We start from the raw sequence: 11,400 nt of genomic DNA, 5'->3' as shown, positions 1-11,400 counted from the left end.
CGGTAGGATTTTCAAATACTTAGGCGAGTACTGGACTGCAGCTAAGCCCCCGAGTGGGAGGTTTTCTCTCCATTCGGTAGGATTTTTAAATACTTAGGCGAGTACTGGACTGCAGCTAAGCCTCCGAGTGGGAGGTTTGCTCTCCACTCGGTAGGATTTTCAAATACTTAGGCGAGTACTGGACTGCAGCTAAGCCCCCGAGTGAGAGGTTTGCTCTCCATTCGGTAGGATTTTTAAATACTTAGGCGAGTACTGGACTGCAGCTAAGCCCCCGAGTGAGAGGCTTGCTCATCACTCGGTAGGATTTTTAAATACTTAGGCGAAATGGATTCGCAGCTAAGTCCCCGAGTGAGAGGCTTGCTCGTCACTCGGTAGGATTTTTTTTACAAACTTAGGCGAAACGGATTCACAGCTAAGCCACCCACTAGGAGATTTCTCACGTAAACAAAATCAACAACAATCACTGGGAAAACTATAACACTCTTGTCTTTGATAAACAAACTACAGAGGTACTTTTTATTACATCTCATCCGAGTGAGTACTTAAGTATAAAAGGGGCAGAGCAGCTCCGCATTCCAAGCTCGTGGCTCATCAATCTGGCGACCGACATTGTAAAGATGGTACGCTCCATTGTGGAGAACTTTGGTGACGGTGAAGGGGCCTCCCCAAGTAGGGGCGAGTTTGTGTGGCTTCTGTTGATCCACTCGGAGGACCAAGTCTCCTTCTTGGAAGGCTCGACTCTTCACGTTTCTGGCATGGAATCGATGCAAGTCCTGCTGATAGATAGTCAATCGGATCATGGCCATCTCTCTTTCTTCCTCTAGAAGGTCGACTGTGTCCCGCCGGGCTTGTTCTGCTTCATCTTCAGAGTAGAGCTCGACTCGAGGTGCATTGTGAAGCAGGTCACTCGGCAGAACTGCTTCAGCTCCATAGACCAGAAAGAATGGAGTTCGCCCAGTTGACCGATTAGGAGTAGTCCTCAATTCCCAAAGAACTGATGGAAGTTCGTCGACCCACATGCCTGCTGCGTGTTTGAGGTCACGCATCAACCGGGGTTTCAGTCCTTTGAGAATTAGGCCGTTTGCTCTTTTCGCTTGTCCATTCGACTGGGGGTGAGCGACGGAAGCGTAGTTGACTCGCGTGCCTTGAGAAGCGCAAAAGGCTTTGAATTTGTCGGAATCGAAGTTTGACCCATTATCAGTGATGATACTGTGCGGAACTCCGTATCTGAATATCAGCTCTCTGATGAAGCTGATAGCAGTGGAGGTATCAAGATTCTTGATAGGCTTGGCTTCAATCCACTTAGTGAACTTGTTGACTGCCACCAGTACATGGGTGAAGCCGCTCCTGCCAGTTCTCAGTGGTCCAACCATATCCAATCCCCATACGGCGAAGGGCCAGACGAGTGGAATGGTCTTCAAGGCTGAGGCGGGTTTGTGTGACATATTGGAATAGAACTGACATCCTTCACACTTGTCGACTATCTCCTTCGCCATTTCATTTGCTCTTGGCCAGTAAAACCACGCTCGGTATGCTTTAGCCACAATGGTCCGAGAGGACGCATGATGACCACAGGTCCCCGAGTGGATATCGTCAAGAATTATCTGACCTTCTTTTGGTGTTATACATTTCTGACCGACTCCAGTCGCGCTTTCCCTGTACAACTGTCCCTTTATCACGGTAAAGGCCTTGGATCAACGGACGATCTGTCGAGCCTCTTCTTCATTCTCTGGGAGCTCTTTCCTTAGGATATACGCGATGTACGACACTGTCCAGTCGGGAGTGATGACCAACACTTCCATGATCAGGTCGACCATAGCTGGGACCTCAACTTCAGTCGGATCCATGACACTTTTTGGATGCGGGGCTTCTTCGGTGAAAGGATCCTCCTGAACTGATGATATGTGGATGTGTTCCAAAAACACATTACTGGGAATGGTTTCTCTCTTGGAACCTATTTTTGCCAACTCATCAGCCGCTTGATTTTTCAATCGGGGTATATGATGAAGCTCTAACCCCTCGAATTTCTTCTCCAGCTTTCTCACTGCATTGCAGTAACCAGTCATGGCTGGACTTCTGACATCCCACTCCTTCATCACTTGGTTAACCACCAAATTTGAGTCGTCATAGACCATGAGGCGACGGACGCCGAGTGAAATGGCCATACGCGACCCATACAAAAGTGCTTCATACTCTGCTTCGTTATTGGAGGAATCAAAGTGAATCTAGAGCACATATCTGAGCTTATCTCCTCAGGGGGAAACCAACACTACCCCAGCACCGGAACCATTCAGCATCTTAGAACCATCAAAGAACATGGTCTAGTGCTTTGAGTGAACTTGAGTCGGCAGTTGCTGTTCAGTCCACTCGGCGATGAAATCTACTATTTCTTGGGACTTGATGGCTTTCTTTGCCTCAAACTTGATATCTAGGGGAAGGAGTTCAATCACCCATTTTGCCACTCGACCAGTTGCATCTCTGTTGTGCAGAATCCCTGACAATGGAGCGTCGCTGACGACTGTAATGGAATGGTCAGAGAAGTAATGAGAAACCTTCTTCGTGGTCATATAAATCCCATACACAAGCTTCTCATAATGAGGGTATCTTTTCTTTGATGGGGTCAAAACTTCAGAAACATAATACACTGGGCACTAAACTTTAAAGGCTTTTCCTTCTTCTTCTCGCTCGACCGTAAGTACTATACTGACGACTTGTCCCGTGGCTGAAATGTAAAGCAGCAAAGGCTCTTTGCTGATCGGGGCAGCAAGCACCGGCTGGGTGGAGAGCAGGGCTTTTAGCTCTGCAAACGCTGCATCAGCTTCAGGAGTCCACTCGAACTTGTCTGACTTCTTCATCAGTCGGTAAAGAGGCAATGCCTTTTCACCGAGACGAGAGATGAATCGACTTAAAGCGGCCAAGCAACCAGTAAGCTTCTGGACATCGTGCACACACACATGACGTTTCATTTGGAGTATAGTACCAACTTTTTCTGGATTGGCGTCGATTCCTCGTTCGGAAACAAGAAAACCGAGTAACTTTCCGCCAGGAACTCCGAATGTGCACTTTGATGGATTAAGCTTGATATCATACCTCCTGAGGTTGGCAAATGTCTCTGCAAGATCAGTCAGCAGGTCGGAACCTTTCCGTGACTTGACCACAATATCATCCATGTATGCTTCCACATTTCGACTGATTTGAGTGAGCAAACACTTCTGAATCATCCTCATGAACGTGGCTCCGGCATTCTTGAGGCCGAATGGCATGGTGACATAACAGAAGCACCCGAATGGAGTGATGAAAGCTGTTTTGATCTCATCGGGTCCATACAGATGGATCTGATGGTAACCGGAATAAGCGTCTAAAAAAGACAGGCGCTCACATCCCGTGGCCGAGTCAACTATTTGGTCGATGCGGGGGAGAGGAAAATGATCTTTCGGGCAGGCCCGATTGATATGTTTGAAGTCGATGCACATGCGAAGTGATTTGTCCTTCTTGGGGACCATGACAACATTGGCGAGCCACTCGGAGTGATAAATCTCTCGGATAAACTCCGCTGCTAAGAGCCGAGCCACCTCCTCGCCAATGGCCTTTCTTTTCTGGACGGTGGACCATCGAAGATGTTCTTTGACAGGTTTCACTTTTGAGTCGACTCATAGGGGGTGCTCAGCCAGCCCCATGGGAACACCCGGCATGTCAGAAGGCTTCCATGCGAAGATGTCCCGGTTATCACGGAGGAACTGGATGAGCGCTTCTTCCTATTTGGAGTCGAGTGTTATAGAGATATGAGTCGGAGCAACACTGGGGTCGGTCGGGTGAATGTGAATCGGTTTTGTCTCATCGGACGACTGAAACGCTGATTCCGTAGCGGGCCTCTTGGCTCGCAACAAATCACTCGGGTCTGCAGTTTTCTGGTGTTCCTGCAACTCTACCACTGCCATCTGAGCATCGGTGATCTTTGAGCCTTTTTGAAAGCACTCTTCCGCCTTCTTCCGATTGCCAGTAATAGTGATCACACCTTTGGGACCAGGCATCTTCAATTTGAGGTACACATAACATGGTCGAGCCATGAAACACGCATAAGCTGGCCTGCCCAAAATAGCGTGATAAGCACTCTGGAAACTTCAAACGTCAACTTTTATTTCCGGTAATTCTTGGAATCGCCGAAAACCACATCAAGAGCAATTTGGCCAAGTGACTCAGCCTTCTTTCCAGGAATGACTCCATGGAAACTCATGTCGCTGGTACTGAGTCTGGACATCGGAATACCCATCCCTTTCAACGTCTCTGCATATAGTATATTCAGGCCACTGCCACCATCCATCAAAACTTTACTCAGTCGAGTGCCTTCGACGACTGGGTCGACCACCAAAGCTTGCCTCCCAGGGGTGGCTATGTGTGTCGGATGATCGGACTGGTCGAATGTGATGGCAGTCTGAGACCATTTCAGATAACTGGGTGCCACCGGAGCAACCATATTCACTTCTCGGTTGATAACTTTCAATCGACTTTTGCTTTCAACGTCAGCAAAAATCATCAGGGTGGAATTGACCTGGGGATATCCATCATCACTATCTTCTTTGTCCTCAACTTTGTTCGACTTCTTTTCCTTATCTTTGGGCTGTTTCCCCTGGAATTGCTGGATCAAGAGCCGACACTGTCGAGTGGTATTTTTTGGGTAAATGTGTTTACCCTCCTCATCTTTCTTCGTGTGGATGTGCCACGGCAAATCCAACACGTCATTCCCTTCCTTGTCCTTCACCTTCTTAGGGTTCCAAGACCCTTTGGGCTTCCCTTTAAACTTTCCTTGAGTCACGGCCAAGGCTTCTCCAGGAGCAGCTGGCTCGGCTTTCTGCTTCTGCTTCCGACTGGAGTTCCCTTCTCCGGTTTCATGGGCGACTGACTTGTGCTTGCCACTCCGAAGCCAATTCTCTTCTTCACCATTGGCATACTTGGTGGCAATCTCCATCATTCGAATCAGAGACATGTATCCGGTTCGACCGAATTTTAGGTTTAGCTCTCTGTACTTCACGCCTTCCTTGAAGGCACAGACTGCCTGGTGATCAGAGACATTCTCTACCGTGTGATGCAACGTGATCCATCTCTGGATGTAATCTCTCAAAGTTTCATTCAACTTTTGCACACAAGATTGCAGCTCTGTCAACCCTGCTGGTCGCTTGCAAGTTCCTTCAAATGTTCTGACAAACACTCGAGCCAGATCTTCCCAAGTGTAAATGCTGCTGGGTGCTAACTAATTCAACCATGCTCTAGCCGAGCCCTCCAACATAAGAGGCAGGTGTTTCATGGCTACTTCATCGTTGCCGCTGCCAATCTGAACAGCCACTCGGTAGTCTTCAAGCCAAGTATCAGGCTTAGACTCACCAGTGAACTTACTGACTCCAGTCGCCAACCTGAAGTTGGGAGGAATCACCGTGGCCCTGATGGCTCTGCTGAAACACTCTGGTCCTGAAATGTGTACTCTACTGCTGGTGGGTACATCTCTGTCATGACCTTCTCGGTGAGCTCTGTTCCTGTCGACCAAACCTTGAACGATAATGGATCTCGCATCAAAGCCTGGTTCCCTGGGGTCGACTGGAATCCTTCGCCCAACATTGTGATGGCGTTTGTCATCCTGCTGTCGAGGCGCGTACGATCCACTCCTTCGGGGAGGGGTGGGCACTCGACGTCGATCATCACGATCGAGTCGGTGATCATACTGCTCACGGTTCTGGTACTGATCACGCCGGTCTCCACGTCCCTCACGCCTCGGGGGTGATCTTGGGCTATGGGCCGAGTGGACTGTATTTGCAGTGATGGATCTGCTGTGAATCCTATTCCGCGACTGCGATACAGCTGAATTTTGATCTCCTACTGTCCGGAGTAATGCTTTGATATGTAACAAGCCTCTGCCAGCCTCTGATTGGGAAGGATGAATCGACTCTGCTATATGGGTTGTAGCTGCTAAATTCTGAATCGGAGTTCGATATACCTGAGTCGGTGGTAGAAAGAGTTGACGTTGACTGGATTCTGGAACCCGTTGCCGCGCATGCTCGTTGAGTGCTCGCTGGAGGTTCTCCAGTCGAGTGCGCTCAGCCAAGTTGGCCAAGCGCCCGTCCTCCAAGGCACGAGCCTCGGGGGTTTCTCCAACGATAGGAGTGTGCATTGCATCCATGTTCTGGCGGCGAAGTTCTTCCCTCTGCAGCGAAGTGAGGGGCTCGGGGAGATACTCTTCATGGGCATGTGATGGATCACCTCCGCCGACGCCTCCGTCGGTGCGGGGAAAACCGGGAGGACTGCATGGTCCATCGACCATCAGAACCTCTATCGCTGGATCATTGCTGTCGCACTCGGATGCAGTCTCTGCGGAGCCAGTCGACAGGTCGAACAGGCCGTAGAGAGATTCCTCGGGCTCGATCGCCGCGACTTGGGGGGTGGCCGACTAATGAGCCACCGCATGCCTCACCCACCGCTGAAGCCTCCACCGACCGGTGCGCTTGCACCGGCGGGAAACAGGGAGGGAGGACGATACAGGATCCGACTGATACTGGGTAGATAGTTGCCGCAGGAGGACGCCGCGGACGCACGCGCGAAAGTGCGTAGCCCCGCGGACAGGGAGCTCGTCGATGTCGAGCGGAGCCTCCTGAAGCCAAGCGGAGTCGTCGGCGATGAACGTGAGCGCGCCGAGACAGATCTTGCGGCCCTCAACCAGAGCTCCTCCTGAAACCATGATGAAGGAGATCGGAAAAATCGCAACTTCTCCAATAAGTCGCTAAGACATCAGCCCCACGGTGGGCGCCAACTGTCGTGGTTCTAAGTCTGACAGTAGTGTAGTGGGGTAGGAATGGAGAGGCAAGATCCTAGCTATGGAGGAGTTGTGTACCTAAGAGATTTACGAGTTCAGGCCCTTCTCGGAGGAAGTAACAACCCTACGTCTCGGAGCCCAGAGGCGGTCGACTGGATTATGTGTGTATGAGTTACAGGGGTGCGAACCCTTTACACTGAGGAGGGGGGTGGCTTATATAGAGTTCGCCAGACCCCTCCGGCCCTCAGTTATGTAGGGTTTAAGGTACATTAAGATCGGGCGTTACTAGTAACGCCAAAATAAAGTGCTATGATGACCATAAAGGCTACTTAATGACCAGCCAATTGAGGGCAGAGCGACTGTAGACCTCCTGGCTATCGAGTGGTTGGCTTCATGGTCGAGTGTCTTCGAGTCCGTCGAGTGGAACACTCTTGAGTCGATTGAAAGGCGGTTTCTTCTAGAGATGTCCTTGGAGAGGGTAGTTTGGACAGGTCCATGACCCTACCCTAGGTACATAGCTTCATCATCGGCCACCGTGGCCATCACGCGCTCCGCCACCACGACCCGAAGGCGAGAGGTGGAGGTCATGTCCACCACCCCACCATCGGCCGCCATGGCCGCCAGCCCACCATCGACCGTCAGGGCTATAACCCGCTCCGCCATCACTGCCCAAAGGTGGGAGGTGGAGCCCCACATGTGCGTCAGCAAACTGGCGCGCTACATCAAGTTCCCGCGGGAGGAGGAGGAGCACCTGGTCGAGCACGCAAAGAGTCTTACCACTGTCATGGTGATGTCTACTATGCAACCTTCTTCTTGTAGACTCGTGTTGGGCCTCCAAGCGCAAAGTTTTGTAGGACAGTAGCAATTTTTCCTCAAATGGATGACCTAAGGTTTATCAATCCGTGGGAGGCGTAGGATGAAGTTTGTCTCTCTCAAACAACCCTGCAACCAAATAACAAAGAGTCTCTTGTGTCCCCAACACACCCAATACAACGGTAAATTTTATAGGTGCACTAGTTCGACGAGAGGGTGATACAAGTGTAATATGGATGGTAGATATAGGTTTTTGTAATATGAAAATACAAAAACAACAAGATAGCTAGTGACAAAAGTGAGCAAAAACGGTATTGCAATGCTTGAAAACAAGGCCTAGGGTTCATACATTCATTAGTGCAAATTCTCTCAACAATGATAACATAATTGGATCATATAAAAATTCCTCAACGTGCAACAAAGAATCACTCCAAAGTTTCTATCCGAGAACGTAGGACAAAAATGTGCATCAGCCCCTATGCATAGATTACCATAATGTCTTTTTTTGACTATAAATAGTAGGTAAAACCCCACTGCAACTTTTATTAGTAAATAAACAAAAAAATAACCAGAGTTGTCTGCTAGGCTTGAGGTAAGCCCTGAAACGAAAATAGAGAAAGAAGAAAGAAAAAACTAAGAAAAACTAAAGAAGGACTAAAAAATATAACTAAGAAAACTAAAAAAGAATGTAGCAACTACTAAATGAATACAAAAGTAATTACAACAGAGTTTCCAACCAAACAAAGAACTGCAGTTCATGCTTCTTCTTCATCATGTACTTTAATAGCTTGAGTTCCTTCACGAAGATGAATTTCCAGCACTGAAATGAAGGTGATATATTCTCAAGGATCTTATTATTTCTTGTGATCCAAATGGCCCTTGACCCAAGGATAATAATCTCCATAAAAAGGGTAACTGAGCTTACCCTTCAGATCTTGAAATGCTTCTAACACTGATAGGTTGTGTGTTCTTGTTGGACAAATAAAATCCCTCATTGCTTTGCAAAGGGGCATCCCCAAAAGAGATGATGAAGTGTTTCTTCCTGTTGACAATCCCTCACTGCACAATTGTATGCTTCTAGCTCAAAGTTCTTTCTTCTAAGCAAATTCCTTGTGTTAACTCTATCATGTAACAACATCCAGAAAAATACCTTGTGTTTGGGATGACATGAGCTCTTCCAAATCCATTTAAAGTGTGGTGGAGTTTGCTTGTGTCCAATCAGTACATTGTATGCTTTAATGGAGGAATATACTTCATTTCCCATATGTAGCTCCATGTGTCCACTGAGTCCAAGTATTCAGATTGTCTCAAAGAGATGCATATGTCCTCCATTTCTAAAAATTCCTCATATGCTTGTGTTGTCAGAGATAAGTAGAACAGGTCCTGAAGATATTCAGTGTTGACCACTTGTTGGACATTAGTTGAGGATTTTTGAAAAATGAATGCAAGTGATGGAATTTGTGCTTGAGAACAAATTGATGCCATAGATCATCCCAGAAGAATGCACTCTTACCATCTCCCACAGTATATCTGGCAATTGCTTTAAACTGATCAATGAGTGCCAGGTTTGATTTCCACCAGAAGGAGCCTACCTTATGATCTCCTGGAAGTTTCCCATTATTGTAATAAGTCTCCCAAATTAAGTTGACCCAAGGTATGTCATGCCTATTGAAGAACTTGTGGAGGTTTTTCATAAGCAGTGTTTTGTTCTATGTGTAAATGTCCATGACCCCCAATCCTCCTTGACTTTTGGGTCTACAGACTATGTGCCAAGCCACCAGTGCTGGTCTGTGGTTCCATATTAGGGCTTCTCCAGAGACAATGTCACCTTGGGAATCCGCGAGTTGAGTGCCAAAACATACATCAAGTGAATCAATAGAACATCCCATTGCCACCACAGATATCCCATCACAAGACATACATCAAGTGTTCTCAAATCCAATACTCAATCCAACATAATGAAACCTCAAAGAGCAAGACTCAATTCATCACAAGAAGGTAGAGGGGGAGAAACACCATATGATCCAACTATAGTAACAAAGCTCATGGTACATCAAGATCGTGCCAAATCAAGAACACAAGAGAGAGAGAGAGAGATCAAACACATAGTTACTGATACATACCCTCAGCCCCGAGGGTGAACTACTCCGTCCTTGTCATGCAGACCGCCAGGATGATGAAGATAGCCTCCGGTGATGGTTTCCCCCTCGGCAGGGTGCCATAATGGGCTCCCGATTGTTTTTTCGTGGCTACAGAGGCTTGCTATGGTGGAACTTCCGATATAGGGTTCTTTTGGAGGTTTCTATATTTATAAGATTTTTTGGCGTTGGAAACAAGTCAGGAGGGTGCTCGAAGGACCCACAAGCCCTCAGGGCACGCCCTAGGCGGGGCGCTCCCAGGCTTGTGGCCACCTTGGGACTCTTCTGGCCCGGCTTCGGTGCTTCGGGGTCTCTTTTGGTCCATAAAAAATCACCATAAATTTTTGTTTGGACTCCGTTCGATATTCCTTTTCTATAAAACTCAAAAACAAGGAAAAAACAGAAACTAGCACTGGGCTCTGCTACTTCTTGAGCTTGAGTTGGTTTTTCCCTTGAAGAGGAAAGGGTGATGCAGCAAAGCAGAGATAAATATTTCCCTCAGTTAAGAACCAAAGTATCAATCCAGTAGGAGAAACACGCAAGTCCCCAATATATGCACCTACACAAACAATCAAACACTTGTACCCAACGCGCAAAAGGGATTGTCAATCCCTTCACGGTCACTTGCAAAGGTGAGATCTGATAGAGATAGATATAAAAGATTACTAAGACGTAAAAGTAAATAAATTGCAGCAAGGTGTTTTTGGTATTTTTGATATATAGATCTGAAAATATAATAAGGAAAATAGACCCCTGAGCCATATGTTTCAATAGAGGCTTCTCTCTTGAAGGCAAATAATACGGTGGGCGAACAAATTACTATCGGGCAATTGATAGAAAAGCACAAAGTTATGATGATATCCAAGTTAATGATTATGAATATAGGCATCACGTCCGTGTCAAGTAGACCGACTCCTGCCTGCATCTACTACTATTACTCCACACACATCAACCGCTATCCAACTTGCATCTAGAGTATTAAGTTCATAAAGAATGAAGTAACGCCTTAAGTAAGATGGCATGATGTAGAGGGATAAACTCAAGCAATATGATGAAAACCCCATCTTTTTATCCTTGATGGCAACAATGCAATACGTGTCTCGCTACCCCTACTTTATCACTGGGTGAAATCATGCAAGATTGAACCCAAAACTAAGCACCTCTGCCACTACAAGGAAAACCAATCTAGTTGGCCAAACCAAACCTATAATTCAAAGAGAAATACAAAGATATTAAATCATGCATATAAGAATTCAGAGAAGATTCAAATAATATTCATAGATAAGCTGATCATAAATCCACAATTCATCGAATCTCGACAAACACACCACAAAAGAAGATTACATCAAATAGATCTCCAAGAACATTGAGGAGAACATGGTATTGAGAATCAAAGAGAGAGAAGAAGCCATCTAGATACTAGCTATGGACCCATAGGTCTGTGGTAAACTACTCACGCTTCATCGGAAGGGAAATAGGGTTGAGGTAGATGCCTCCATGATCGAATCCACCTCCGATAGGATGCCAAAAAAGGCCCCAAGATGAGATCTCATGGGAACAGAAGGTTACGGCGGCGGAAAAGTATTTTGGTGGACGCTTCTAGTGGTTCGGGAATATTTGGGAATTTATAGGCCGAAGAATAGGGTTAGA

This window comes from Triticum dicoccoides, chromosome 7B (genome assembly GCF_002162155.2).
Source record: "Triticum dicoccoides isolate Atlit2015 ecotype Zavitan chromosome 7B, WEW_v2.0, whole genome shotgun sequence".
Classification (NCBI taxonomy): Eukaryota; Viridiplantae; Streptophyta; class Magnoliopsida; order Poales; family Poaceae; genus Triticum; species Triticum dicoccoides.
The sequence above is the reverse complement of the archived record's forward strand: the minus strand, read 5'-3'. Positions refer to the sequence as shown.